This window comes from Pan troglodytes, chromosome 15 (genome assembly GCF_028858775.2).
Source record: "Pan troglodytes isolate AG18354 chromosome 15, NHGRI_mPanTro3-v2.0_pri, whole genome shotgun sequence".
In the NCBI taxonomy this organism is placed as follows: domain Eukaryota; kingdom Metazoa; phylum Chordata; class Mammalia; order Primates; family Hominidae; genus Pan; species Pan troglodytes.
The window spans coordinates 58,837,143-58,851,738 of NC_072413.2; the positions used below are offsets into that span (position 1 = coordinate 58,837,143).

General features: G+C 39.4%; 1 protein-coding gene across 2 annotated transcripts in view; it reads left to right on the plus strand.

Annotated features, from left to right (window-relative positions):
* The window catches only part of MNAT1 (MNAT1 component of CDK activating kinase), a 232,817-nt gene that overhangs the window by 100,984 nt on the left and 117,237 nt on the right, over positions 1-14,596 (plus strand). The gene's annotated exons all lie outside the window — the stretch shown is intronic.

Below are 14,596 nucleotides of genomic sequence, written 5' to 3' on the forward strand. Positions count from 1 at the left end.
GAATGTTGCATATTGGCCCCCACTCTCTTCTGGCTTGTAGTGTTTCTGCAGAGATCCGCTGTTAGTCTGATGGGCTTCAAGGGTAACCTGACCTTTCTTTCTGGCTGCCCTTAGCATTTTTCCTTCATTTCAACCTTGGTGAATCTGATGATTATGTGTTTTGGGTTTGCTCTTTTCGAGGATTATCTTTGTGGTGGTCTCTGTATTTTCTGAATTTGAATGTTGGCCTGCCTTGCTAGGTTGGGGAAGTTCTCCTGAATAATATCCTGAGGAGTGTTTTCCAGCTTGGTTCCGTTCTCTCCGTCACTTTCAGGTACACCAGTCAAACGTAGGTTTGGTCTTTTCACATAGTCCCATATTTCTTGGAGGCTTTGTTCATTCCTTTTCATTATTTTTTTCTCTAATCTCATCTTCACACTTTGTTTCATTAAATTGATCTTCTATCTCTGATATCCTTTCTTCCCCTTGATCGATTTGGCTATTGATACTTTTGTATGCCTCACGAAGTTCTTGTGCTGTGTTTTTCAGCTCCATCAGGTCATTTATTCTTCTTTAAACTGCTTATTCTGGTTAGCAATTCCTCTAACCTTTTTTCAAGGTTCTTAGCTTCCTTGCATTGGGTTATATCATGCTCCTTTAGCTCAGAGGAGTTTGTTATTACCCACCTTGTGAAGCCTACTTCTGTCAATTCATCAAACTCATTCTCTGTCCAGTTTGTTCCCTTGCTGGTAAGGAGTTGTGATCCTTTGGAGGAGAAGAGGTGTTATGCTTTTTGGAATTTTCAGCCTTTTTGCACTGGTTTTTCCTCATCTTTGTGGATTTATCTGCCTTTGGTCTTTGATGTTGGTGACCTTCGGATGGGATTTTTGTGTGGACATCCTTTTTGTTGATGTTGATGCTATTGTTTTCTGTTTGTTAATTTTCCTTCTAACAGACAAACCCCTCTGCTGCAGGTCTGCTGGAGTTTGTTGGAGGTCCACTCCAGGCCCTGTTTGCCTGGGTATCCCCAGCGGAGGCTGCAGAACAGCAAAGATTGCCGGCTCTGCCTTCCTTTGGAAGCTTCGTCCCAGAGGGGCACTGGCTAGATGCCAGACAGAGCTCTCCTGTATGAGGTGTTGTTAAACCCCTGTTGGGAGGTGTCTCCCAATCAGGAGGCACGGAGGTCAGGGACCCACTTGAGGAGGCAGTCTGTTCCTTAGTAGAGCTTGAGTGTTGTGCCAGGAGATCTGCTGCTCTCTTCAGAGCTGGCAGGCAGGAACGTTTATGTCTACTGAAGCTGCACCCATAGACTCCCCTTCCCCCAGATGCTCTGTCCTAGGGAGATGGGAGTTTTACCTATAAGCCCCTTACTGGGGCTGCTGCCTTTCTTTCAGAGATACCCTGCCAAGAGAGGAGGAATCCAGAGAGGCAGTCAGGCTACAGCAGCTTTGTGGCACTGCCAAACTTCCCTGATGCTTTGTTTACATTGTGAGGGGAAAATCACCTACTGAAGCCTAAGTAATGATGGATGCCCCTACCCCCACCAAGCTCAAGTGTCCCAGTTCGACTTCAGACTGTTGTGCTGGCAGTGAGAATTTCAAGCCAGTGTATCTTAGCTTGCTGGGCTCCGTGGGGGTGGGATCCGCTGAGCTAGACCACTCGGCTCCCTGGCTTCAGCCCCCTTTCCAGGGGAGTGAATGGTTCTGTCTCGCTGTCATTCCAGGCACCACTGGGTTATGAAAAAAGAAACTGCAGCTAGCTCAGTGTCTGCCCAAATGGCTGCCCAGTTTTGTGCTTGAAACCCAGGGCCCTGGTGGCGTAGGCACCTGAGGGAATCTCTTGGTCTGTGGGTTGCAAAGACCGTGGGGAAAGCATAGTATCTTGGCTGGAGGGCACCGTTCCTCACGGTGCAGTCCCTCATGGCTTCCTTTGGCTAGGGGAGGGAGTTCCCTGACCCCATGCGCTTCCTGGGTGAGGCGATGCCCCATCCTGCTTTGGCTCACCCTCCATGGGCTGCACTCACTGTCTAACCAGGCCCAATGAGATGAACCAGGTACCTCAGTTGGAAATACAGAAATCACCCGCCTTCTGCATTGATCTTGCTGCAAGCTGCAGACAGGAGCTGTTCCTATTTGGCCATCTTGCCCTCTTTTGTTACTTTTAATCAGAGCCTCTCCTAGATGCTGCCATGGTAGTTTGGAGCCTCCACTGAGTCCCTACTTTGCTGTCTGTTTCCTTTTGGTCTCAGAGTGGTCTAGGACTTATGACTCTTAGGATATTGAGCTCAGAGGTGTTAAATATTCTTAAAAGGAGCAAGAGCTTTTAGCTATACTATTTAAGATTCTGTGGGTTAACAAAGCATTATAAGACGGTTCTTGAGATTGAGAATTTTTAGTAATAGGCTTCTAATGAACACATGAAAGACCTGTAGCCTTTGCAAGTTGGGAAATTCCTATAGGAATCTCTAGTAATGCTTCTCTTTTATTCCTGATATTAGTAATTTATGACCTCTCACTTTTTTTTCCTTCTGATCAGGCTGGCTAGAGGTTTATCAGTTTTCTTGATCTGTTCAGAGAACCAGTTTCCAATTTTTGCTTTCATTGATTTTTTTTTTTTCTATTTTTTAGACAGGATCTCACTTTGTCACCCAGGCTGGAAGGCAGTGGGGGCGATCACTGCTCAATGCAGGTTCCACTTCCTGGGCTCAAGCAGTTACCCTGCCTAAGCCTCCTGAGTTGCTGGGACTACAGGAGGGCACCACCACACCTGGCGAATTTTTTTTGTTTTTAGGAGAGACAGGATCTCCTTATGTTGCTCAGGCTAGTCTCGAACTCCTGAGATCAAGCAATCTTCCCACCTGGCAAAGTGCTGGGATTACAGGCATAAGCCACTACACTGAGCCTGATTTTTTTTTCCTATTAGTCTGTTTTCCATTCCATTGATATTTGGTTTTTATTATTTTCTTCTCTTTAAGATTTAATTTGCTTTATTTTTCTAGTTTCTAAAGGTGGAAGGGATGGCAGCAGCAGTCACTGCAAAGACACCAGCTGCAGTGGGGAAGGTATGGCTGGCGCTGCCCTGTACATGGAGCCAGTGGGAGCTGGGAACAGGTGGGAGTCCCGCCCCATTCTGAGATGGTGGGGCAGGAGCCCTGTGCTCCTGCTGGCAGGTGCAGCTGCCCACCTGTGGTTGTGGATCTGGGCATCCCTGCACTCTCGGGGGTCTGGGAAGCCCCACTGCCCCTCCAGGCTTGGAAGCACCTGCTCCTGCTGCCTGGCCTTTTCCTGCTCCCTGAGCCTGTTCCAGGGTAGAGCAAGTTGGGCCAAGCCTGGGTGTGGTGGCAGCCCAGTGGGGTGTGCCCATGCTTGGGGCAGCACTGACCTGCCAGCCCCCTGTCGCCTCAGCCCCCTCTGGACTTTGGGGAATGAGGAGCATGAGAGGGAGGCCGATGGGTCCCTCTGTGTGACTTTGCAGTTGCCCCTCCCACAAGCAGAGTGGGTACCCTGGACAACATGATTGATTGTGGCAGGAGGCAGATGGGCTTCTGGGTGGAAAGGGGTGAGTCCCTGATGAAATCCTACATTCAAGCCATGAACAGTCTGAAGCCTGGGGGCTGGCCTGTCAGGTTCAGAGTGGAATCAGCAGCCCCAGAGTGAGAACTTACTGTGCTCTTTATGAGCCTGCCCGTGGCCACCCATGGACCAATTAGCATGCACTTACTTCCTTTTGAGCCCATAAAAATCCCAGACCCAGCCAGACTCACACAGACATTGGGACTACCAGCTGTGGAAAGGAGCTATCCACTCTGCTGAGAGCTGGACACTTGTCTAGATGACCTGCAGAGAGGAGCTACCCCCTTCCAGTCTCCTCAGAGCTGTTCTTTTGTTCAGTAAAGCTCCTCTCTGCCTTGCTCACCTTCCAGTTGTCCACATACCTCATTCTTCCTAGATGTGGGATAAAAACTCTGGACCAGGTGAATGGCGGGACTGAAAGAGCTGTAACACAAACAGGACTGAAATACGTCCCCCTGCTCACCATGTTTGGGGGTGATGAGAAGGAGAGAAGAGCTGCAGCCCTGCAGGAAACCCAGACCTAGGAGCTCCCAGAGCCAGAGCTATGACACCCTCTTTGGGGCTCTGTGGTTTCTGTTATCTCCAAGCTTTCCAGTGTCACCATGTTCCTCTTGTCCAGACGTGGGTGCCTGCAGTGGAAGCCACTTGCGGTGCATCTGATCCAGCCTCAGGCTTGCATGGAGAAAGTGCCTGGAGCTGCCCACCCTGCTGCAGCAGCTGGCATGCCTGGCTGTGCGCTCTTGCCAGACCCTGCACTCACTCATGCACCCGTCACTGCTCTGTGCCAGACTCGCCTTTGGCAGGTGTGGGATCTGGGCTGATGGCATGAGCCGTGCACAGCGTATCAGGCCGAGGGGGTGGAATGAGCCCAGCGGGCCCAAGAAAACTTGGACAAAAGGTGCCACCAGCCACAGAGGTTTCCAGCTGGAAAAGCGGCATCCTGCGGATCCCTAGAAAGAAACTTAGATTATTGATTTGAGGTTTTTCCAAGTTTTAAATTACAGATATTAAATGTTATACATTTTCTTTTACGCATTTCTTTAGTTACATCTGCAAAATTTTGACATCTTGCAACAGTTTGAGTCCTCTGAGAAGCAGATGCCAACATGGGTTTAAATGTGCAAAAAATCTATTAGGGAAAAATGCCTGTGTGAGAAAATGAAAAGGGAGCTGTAGGAGACTTAAGAGAGTCATCAGACTCTGATGTAGGTTTGACCCCAAGTTAAGAAAGAACGAGGGTGGATAAAAGCATCTCATACTACAGTGTATTTCTAAGGAAAGTGGTAAGTTGACTGGGGAGTTCTTGTGCCAGAGTTTTCTGTCAGAGAAGTCTCATATCACCCAACCAGGGAACTACATTAGTATTCCTGCCTTACTCAGTCATTGGCTGGAAGCAGCCCATGGGAATCATGGCCTTGGTGTAAATGCAGAGATGGATTGCAGAGTGCAGCAGCTGGGACCCTTGATCCCAGTCCTTATACTCCATCATAGTTGTTATTGAGTTCTAGTTACTTTCATTATAGTCAAAGAACATATGTTAAAGGATTTCAAAAATCTTTTATTAAGATTTTTTTTTTGAGTCGGAGTTTCATTCTTGTTGCCCAGGCTGGAGTGCAAATGGCATGATCTCTGCTCACCACAACCTCTGCCTCCTGGGTTCAAGCAATTCTCCTGCCTCAGCCTCACGAGTAGCTGGGATTACAGGCATGTGCCACCATACCCGGCTAATTCTTTGTATTTTTAGTAGAGACGGGATTTCACTGTGTTAGCCAGGATGGTTTTGATTTCCTGACCTCAGGTGATCCGCCCACCTCAGTCTCCCAAGGTGCTGGGATTACAGGCATGAGCCACCGCACTTGGCCCAGATTTTAAAAAATTGCTCAGAGTGTGGTCTGTCTTGGTGAATATTGTTTTGTGAACTTGAAGATAATTTCTATTTGGCTCTTAGGCAGAATGTTTTGTAAATGTCAGTTAGGTCAAGTGACTTGATGTTAAAATTTCCTGTTTTCTTACTGATTCTCTCTCTCTCTCTCTTTCTCTCTCTCCCTCTCTCCCTTTCCATTTCCTTTTCCCTTTCCCTCCCTTTGTATCTCCCCTTTCTGTCCTCCCTCTCTCACACCTCTCTCTGTCACTCTCTGTCTCTCCTTTGTCTATTATTTTTCTAGTCTGTATTTTATGTGTGTACTTTAGGTGGCTGCTATTATTAAGCCTTCAATTTCAGTGATCTTCTGTAGTGTCTAAGCTGTTATTTATCTTATTTGTTATGTTTTTCATTTTAAAATTGTGTGTGTTTTTAACACATACAACACAAAGTTGTGTGTGTTTTTAATCTTTACATGTTCTGTTTGGGTCTTTTTTGCACCTTCGATTTCTCTCATCATATTCATATTTCTTCTCTACCTTCATGAACATGTGGAATATATTTATGCTAGCTGTATTAATATCCTTGTCCTGCTAATTTCACATTTCTGTCCTTTCTGAGTCTGCTTCTATTGACTGATTTTTTTTTTCCTGAGGTGCGTTATATATTTCTGTCTTTTTGGAATACCTGGTAATTTTTGGTATTCCATTAAATATTATAAGACTTTGGGGATGCAGTTAAGTTAGCTATAATCTATTATATCCTTGCAAGTCTTGCTTTTAAGCATTGTTAGCATGTACAAGAACAGATTTTAATGTTAGGCTAATTTAGCTCCACTTTCATGGTGATACTATTCTGAAGACCCTATCTGATGCCATATGTATTTATTGAGAGGTCTTTTTACCTTGTTTATTGGGAATATATGAACTGTTTCTGTATGAGCTTTGAGAATTGTTTAATACGTTGCTTTCCAGGTTCATTTCTTGGTGTTCAGTAGTTTTCCACTCATGTGCAGCTCAAAACCCAGGCAAAAGTTGAGGACATCACTGTGAAATTCTCTAGAGCAGAGGTGGACAAACGGCAGCTAACTGACTAAATCCCACCTGCTACTTGTTACTGTAATTAAAGTTTTATTGTAACATAGCCATTCTCATTCATTTACATATATTTTTCTGCTTTTACATTATAATAGCATCATTGGATAGTTATGATGCAGATCATATGGCCTGCAAAGCCTAAAATACTTATCTGCTCCTTACAGAAAACATTTGTTAACTCCCACTTTAGAGTTTTTTCTCTGTGTGGCATTTTCCTCTCTGGTAATCTGCCCTGCAAATTATAGCTGCCCTGGGATCCCTGAAGTCTGATTTTCGTCTCCTTGATTCCTAGGCTCTGTTTGGGTTACTTCTCTATGTATTATAGCCTGGAAATGGCCCCCATGCAGGAAGCCAGGGCAATCAAAGGGTTCATTTCATTTGTTTTTCTTCCCTTGGGGCTCACAGTTCTGTACTGGCTGTTACTCAATTTCTGGAAACCATTGATTCTTATTTTGTTCAGTTTTCTAGTTGCTTAAGTGGGGAATGGTCAATCTGGTCTTGTTATTGTATAATGGTCATATGCAGGAGAAGCAGCAGAATATTTTGAGACTTGTTTTTGTTGTTTTGTATATCAAGAATTATTTGCTTTATATTGCTATGTAATATTCCATTTGTTTGAATATAAATGCTCCTCAATTTATTTGATGGGGCATGTCTAGATAAACCCATCATAAGTTGAAAATACCATAAGTCAAAAATTCATTTAATATACCTAATCTGCTGAACATCATAATTTAGTATAGGCTTCCTTAATACAAGTACTCAGAACACTTACATTAGCCCAGCATCATGAGAGAGCATCCTATTGCATGTTGCTAGCCCAGGAAAAGATCAAAATTCGAATTACAGTTTCTACTGAATGCCTGTTGATTTTGCATCATCATGAAGTCAAAAACTTGTAAGTCAAACCGTCATAAGTTGGGGAATGTCTGTATATCTGTTTAGCAATTCTCTTGTTGGGGAATACCTGAGCTGTTTATAGTTTTTGACTATTACTAGTAAAGCAGCTGGCTGGGCACAGTGGCTCATGCCTGTAATCCTAGCACTTTCAGTCATATTTAATGTTGTCAATCTTTTTAATTTTAGTTATTTTGGTGATGATTGATAGTATCTCATTGTAATTTAGATTTTTATTTCCTGGAGAACTAATGGTTTTCAGCATTTTTTATTCATTTGTTTGCCTTTTTTCTTTTCTTTTGGGATGGAGTCTCGCTCTGTCGCCCAGGCTGGAGTACAGTGGCGCGACCTCAGCTCACTGCAAGCTCCGCCTCCCGGGTTCACGCTATTCTCCTGCCTCAGCCTCCCAAGCAGCTGGGATTACAGGCACCCACCACCATGCCCGGCTAATTTTTGGTATTTTTAGTAGAGACGGGGTTTCACCGTGTTGGCCAGGCTGGTCTCAATCTCCTGACCTCGTGATCCGCCTGTCTTGGCCTCCCAAAGTGCTGGGATTACAGGCATGAGCCACCGCGTCCAGCCTCGTTTGCCTTTTTTATATCTCTTTTTGTGATGACTCTATTAAAATCTTATGTCCATTAAAAAAATTGAGTTGTTTGTGCTTTTACTATTGATTTGTAAAATGTTTTACAATGTGTTGAACACGAGTCCTTTGTCAGACATCTGTTTTATGAATAATTTCTCTTGTCTGTGGCTCACTTTTTCTTTTTCTTAATAATATTTTTTGATGAACTGAAGTTATAAATTTTGATGAAGTCAGATTTATGAATGTTTTTCTTTTAAGGTAATTTTTGTGTCCTATCTAAGGAGCCTTTTCCTTCCCCCAAGTCACAAAGATAATTCTCCTGTTTAGAAACTTCGTAGTTTTTGCATTTATAGTTGGGTTCCTGATCCATCTTGTATTAATTTTTATGTATGGTATACAGTACCTGTTTGGGTTTCTTTTTTGCATATGAACATTTAGTTGTATTTGTAGAGAATACTTTTCTTCATTGGATTGCTTTCACATATTTGGTGCCTTTGTTGAAAATCAATTGACTGCATATAAGTTTAGGTCTATTTCTGTTTTCCTTATTCTGTTTCAATAACTTATTATCTTGATTACTATAGTAATTCTTGAATTAAGGTAGTATAAGTATTCCAATTTTTTTCTTTTTCAAGATTGCTTTTTGCATATCCTTAACATTTTAGATTCAGTTTGTCCGTTTTTACAAAAATTCTTGGTAAAAGTATAATCGATATTCTGATTGGATCTATAGATCAATGTGGGGAGAATTAAGATCTAAAATGCTGAGTCTTCCACTACATGTACATGGTATGCTTCATTTATTTAGGGCCTCTTTATCTCAGCAATGTTTTGTAGTTTTCAGTGGTTTGTGTTAGACTTATTGTCATTTTTTTCCCTAAGTATTTTATGTGTGGGATGCTCTTTTCAAGGAAATAGTTATTTCAAATCTCATTTCCTATTGCTTAATCCTGGTATGTATATTTTTACATTGGGCTTGCGTGCGATGAGCTTTTCTATTTTACTTATTGAGTAATCGTTTTTAGATTTTTTAGGATTGTTTATATAAACAATTATGTTAACTGCATTTAGAGACAGTTTTACTTCTCTGCCTTTTATTTCTGTTACTTGCCCTATTGCAGTGCCTTATTCCCCACCTAAGGGAGAAATCATTTAGTCTTTTGACATTATATGTCATACTAGCTGTAGAACTTTCATGAATGTCTTTCATCAGATTGAGGAAAGTTCCTTCCATTTCTAGAGTACTGAAATTTTTGAAAAGTTATGAGTAGGTGTTGAATTCTGTCAAGTGCTTTTTCTGTGTTTATTAAATATCATTTTTCTTCTTTATACTGTTAGTGATTTAAATTGATTCATTTTTATATATTAACTTTGCATTCTTGTGATAAATTCTACATGGTTATGATATATGTGAATTCAATTTGATAATATTTTTATTAAGGATTTTTGTGTCTGTATTCATCAGGGATATTGCTCTATACTTTTCCTGTAGATGTCTTTGTTTAGCTTTGGAGTAATATAATGTTTTTATCAGTAATGCTAGCAATGGTTTTGTTAGGGTCATTGGCTTCACTTGAAAGTGGGGTCTACTACCTTATGTTTGAAAGAGTTTGTATGAAATTAATGGTTTTTTTTTAATGTGTTTCTATAGGGTTCAGTAGTGAAACCATCTGGGACTCTAATTTGTTTGTATATAGGTTTTTTATAAACTCAGTTAAAAAATATAATCTACTCAGCTTTTCTCTATTTTTTTTAGTAAGTTGTATTTTTCAAAGAATTTGAGAATTTCATCTAAAGTGTATTTGTTGACATAAAGTTGTTTATAATATTTTCTTAATTCTTTAAATGCCTATAAGAGTTACACTGCTAATTTTTAGCAAATTCCCAGCACTCTGCCTTTAATCTTGGTTAGTCTAGGTAGATGTTGTTGATCTAGTCACTGAACCGGTTTTTTCTTAAACAGTTATTGAAGTATAATTTACATACAATAAAATCCACTCACATTAAGCATATGATTTAATAATTTTTTAGTAATATTAAAGAGATCTGCAACCATAATCTTGTTTTAGAATATTTTATCACCTGCAGAAGATGCCTTGTGATAGTTGATAGTTAATTCTGCTTTCACTCCGAGCCCTAGGCAACCACTTCTCTACTTTCTGTTTCTGTATAGTTGTCTTTTTTGACATTTTCTATAAATAGAATAATACAAAATGTAGTCTTTTGAGCCTAGCTTCTTTGACTTAGTGTAAAGTTTTTGTGCTTCATCCTTGTTATAGTGTGGCTTTGTTAGACTTTAGTATGAGGATAATATTGACCCCATAAAATGTTTTGGAAAATATTCCTTTGTCCTCTGCTTTCTAGAAGAGTTTCTGAAGCATTGGTATTATTTCTTCTTGAAATATTTGATGGAATTTACCAGTGAACCATCTGGTTTTGGCTTTTATTAATGAGAGGATTTCCAAATACTGTTTCAATTTCTTTACTAATAATAAGCCTATTCACACTTCCTTTTTCTATCCCCGTTTCTTTTTCCTTCCTCTCTTTTCCCTCCCTCTCTTCCTTTCCTCCCCTTGCCTCCCCTTCCCCATTCTCCTATTCCTTTTTCTTTTTCCTTCATTCCTTGTCTTGATATTTTGAGTATTCCTAGAAATTGGTCAGTTTCATCTAAGTTGAATTTCTGTAGGGTCAGGATCACGTTCACTCTTTTATTTCTTATTTTGGTAGTTTTGTTCCTTCTCTTTTTTTTCCCTTGGCACATCAACCTAGCGGTGTGACAGTCTTGTTGATCTTTTCAAAGAATCAACCTTGGTTTTAAGAATTTAAAAAAATTTTTTTTTGATTTCCATTTCATTGATTTCCATTCTAATATTTATGGTTGTCCTTCTGCTTATAAGCTTTGCTCTTCTTTTCCTAATTTCTTAAGGTGGAAACTTGGGTTATTTATTTGAGGTCTTTCTTCTTTTCTAAAAATAGGCATTTAAAGCTATAATACCTCTACATACTGCTTTTGCTACAATAATATGTTGTATTTTCATATTCATACAATTGGATACATTTTTAAATTTTTTCTTGTGATTTCTTGTTTGACCATGGATTATTTAGAGGTTGTTGTTCTAATTTAATTCCACTTTGGTTTGAGGGCATGCTTTGTATGATCCCAATTTTTAAAATTTACTGTTACTTATGTTATGGCCAAATATATTTTTTATTGTGGAGAATGTTCCACAAGTACTTGAAATTTTATTCTATATTTGGGAAGAATGTGTTAGATGTTAGTTACATCATGTTGCTTGATGGTTATGTTGAAGTCTTCTGTGTCCTTACAGATTTTCTGTCTAGTTTGTCTATCAATTATTGAGTGGAGTTTTGAAATCTCTGACTATTATTGTTGAATTGTTTATTTCTCTCTCAATTCTGTCCAGCGTTGCTTCATCTATTTTGAGACTCCTTTTGTATGTTTATAATTTTTATATCTTCATGATATTGACCCTTTTATCATTATGAAATGCTTTTGTCTCTAGTAACAGTTTTTGTCTTAAAGACTTGTTTTATTTGCCGGGCGCGGTGGCTCACGCCTGTAATCCCAGCACTTTGGGAGGCCGAGGTGGGCGGATCATGAGGTCAGGAGATCGAGACCATTCTGGCTAACACGGTGAAACCCCGTCTCTACTAAAAATACAAAAAATTAGCTGGGTGTGTTGGCGGGCACCTGTAGTTCCAGCTACTCAGGAGGCTGAGGCAGGAGAATGGCATGAACCCAGGAGGCGGAGGTTGCAGTGAGCCAAGATCGCACCACTGCAGTCTGGCCTGGGCGAAAGAGCGGGACAACGTCTCAAAAAAAAAAAAAAAAAAAACTTGTTTTATTTTAGTACAGCTACTTCAGCTCTCTTATGGTTATTGTTTACATTGTTTATCTTGTTTCACACTTTTGCTTTCAACCTATTTTATATCTTTGATTCTAATGTGTGCTGGATCTTTTTCATTTGGATAGTCTTTGTTTTTATAGTGTTCAAGCTATTTACATTTAATGTTTGTTTTGTATATTTCTCATGGTGCTTTTTGTTCTTCTCTTCCTCATTTATTGCCCTTTTTTGTGTTAAATAGATATTTTCTTGTGCACATTTAAATTATTTTCTTTTTACTATGCATATTTTTAAGTGTTTTTGTATTGGTTGACCTAGGGTTACAATATGCATATTGACTTATTACAATTGACTTCATATTAATACTAATTCAGTGTTAGTAATATGTAGAATATTTAATTCTGTATAGCTTCATTCCTTTTCCTCTCCTGGAGAGTGCCATTGTCATATGTATTATATTTTATATGCTGTAAGATTAACCATACAGTTTTACAGGTTTTTTTTGTAGCTGTTTTGTAAATTCGTTAAGAGGAATAAAGAGAGAAAAGTTTTTATTCAGTCTTTTAGATTTGTCTATGTAATTACCTCTTGAGTATTCTTCATTTCTTTGTGAGAATTTGAGTTACTGCTTGGTATCATTTCCTTTTAGCCTGCAGGACATCTTTACTATTTTTACAGATTCCTCAGTCTTTACCTGGGAATGTCTTTATTCTGCCTCAGTTTTATAGGGTAGTTTATTTGGATAAAGAATTCTTGGTTTAGTGTTTTTCTTTTAGCTGTTTGAATATATCGTTCCACTACCTTCTGACTTCTATGGTTTCTGATGCTAAGTCAGCTGTTAGTCTTATTGAGGGTCCATTGTGTGTGATAAGTATTTTCTTTTTTGCTGCTTTTAAGATTTTCTCTTTGTGTTCGTCTTTCTATATTTTTAGGGCCCAGCAGGGCTTTAACTTTACTAATTTTGTCACCCTTTTTGGGCTTTAGCATGAACTGGTAGTTTAGATTTTCATTGTGTTTTAAAAATAGTTACAGCCTGAATTTATTTTTATACGATTCCCTCAAGTTTTATATAATTTTCCTCAAGCTTTTATTGCCATGTAATTCAATAATACCTCTCTGAGGAATGACTACTTAAGCATCTTTGTTATAAGAAATGGTGATACCGTGTTAATTTTTTTGTTTTACTTCATGTTGTGGCGTTATGTACTGTTGCTTTCAGATTTTTTTCTTGCTTCATGGGATTTCATAAACATATCCCCTATAGATGTATTTACTCTATATATGTCACATAAAAACACATATAAAAATAAGGCTTATAATAATTAAAGTATTGACTTTTCTGGAGGACTATATAATCTTAATAAGATGTTTTCCTTTTGATAAATATTGAATGATAATCTTTAAGACTAGGTAAAAGATACCGTAGTATATTTAGTATTTGCATTGAGACATGTATTAGTCTCTTTAAGAGTTAATGTCTATAAGTATTTAACTCTGGACTATGTCACTGTCAAGTAATATTTTGGGCTAGAGTTCCCCACTGGGTATCTAATTTTGTTGCCTTATTCTTTTAGAAGTGTTACTGTGAGCAATAGCCAGGCAACTGAAAGAAAGAAGGTGAGTGGGACCCCAAAAAAGGGACAAAAACAGATGGAAAGGAAATAAAATAATAAGAAATTTCTTAAACAGTGTTTGTTTTGGATAGTTTTCTTGTTAAGCACATGGAAATACTTTGCACATTTGAGAATCACTGACTTACATGCTATTTTGGAGAAACAGCAAATCACTCATGTAATATAAACACAATTATAGATGTCTTTGCTGTAATTTTTTCATTTCTGGGGCTTACTTTTCCATAAGATACAAAACGTTCCTTCTTGACAGATCATTGCTTAACAATATATTTGGAGGATTGTAAATTTAAATTGAATGGTACAATTAATGCAATAAATGATAGATATTCAAAATTTCTGAATCCTCATAGTCTTGTTGAGTTATAGTCTGCTCTAAAGATGAATGTTACTAATGAGAATGGACTTTTTAGTATACGCCTAAAGTCAATATAATGAAGTGTTTTGAACTGCCTGTGGTCCTAGATTTCTAATATGTCTGTTATTATACTAATAAGATCTTAAGACTGAAGAGCATTTTATAGTATTCAGTGAACTTGCATGTAAATATGCACTGTGGATATTATTAATTCCCTTCTTTTTTTTACAGATATGATCGCTAAGCACAGGTGGACAGTGGAAATCAGAGTGAGAGTATATGGCTGTAGATTCTGTAATTCTTTTTCCATTGTACCACCAGTAAGGAATTTGATACAGAAAATAATGTTAGATACTGAACAAATAATTTTTTCTTCGGTAGGAGGTCCTATATTGCTGTTGTGTATCCTTAGTTTCTTTCTTTCTTTTTTTTTTTTTTTAATGGGGTGTCACTCTGTCACCCAGTGTGGAGTGAAGTGGCATGATCTCAGCTCACTGCAACCTCCCCATCTCAGGTTCAAGTGGTTCTCCCGCCTCAGCCTCCTGAGTGGCTGGGATTACAGGTGCCTGGCACCACACCAGGCTAGTTGTTGTATTTTTAGTAGAGATGGGATTTCACCATTTTGACCGTGCTGGTATCAAACTCTTGACCTCAGGTGATGCACCTGCCTCAGCCTCCCAAAGTACTGGAATTATACGTGTGGGCCACCTCACCTGGCCTTATGTAGTCTCTTTAATGAGGATTATTGA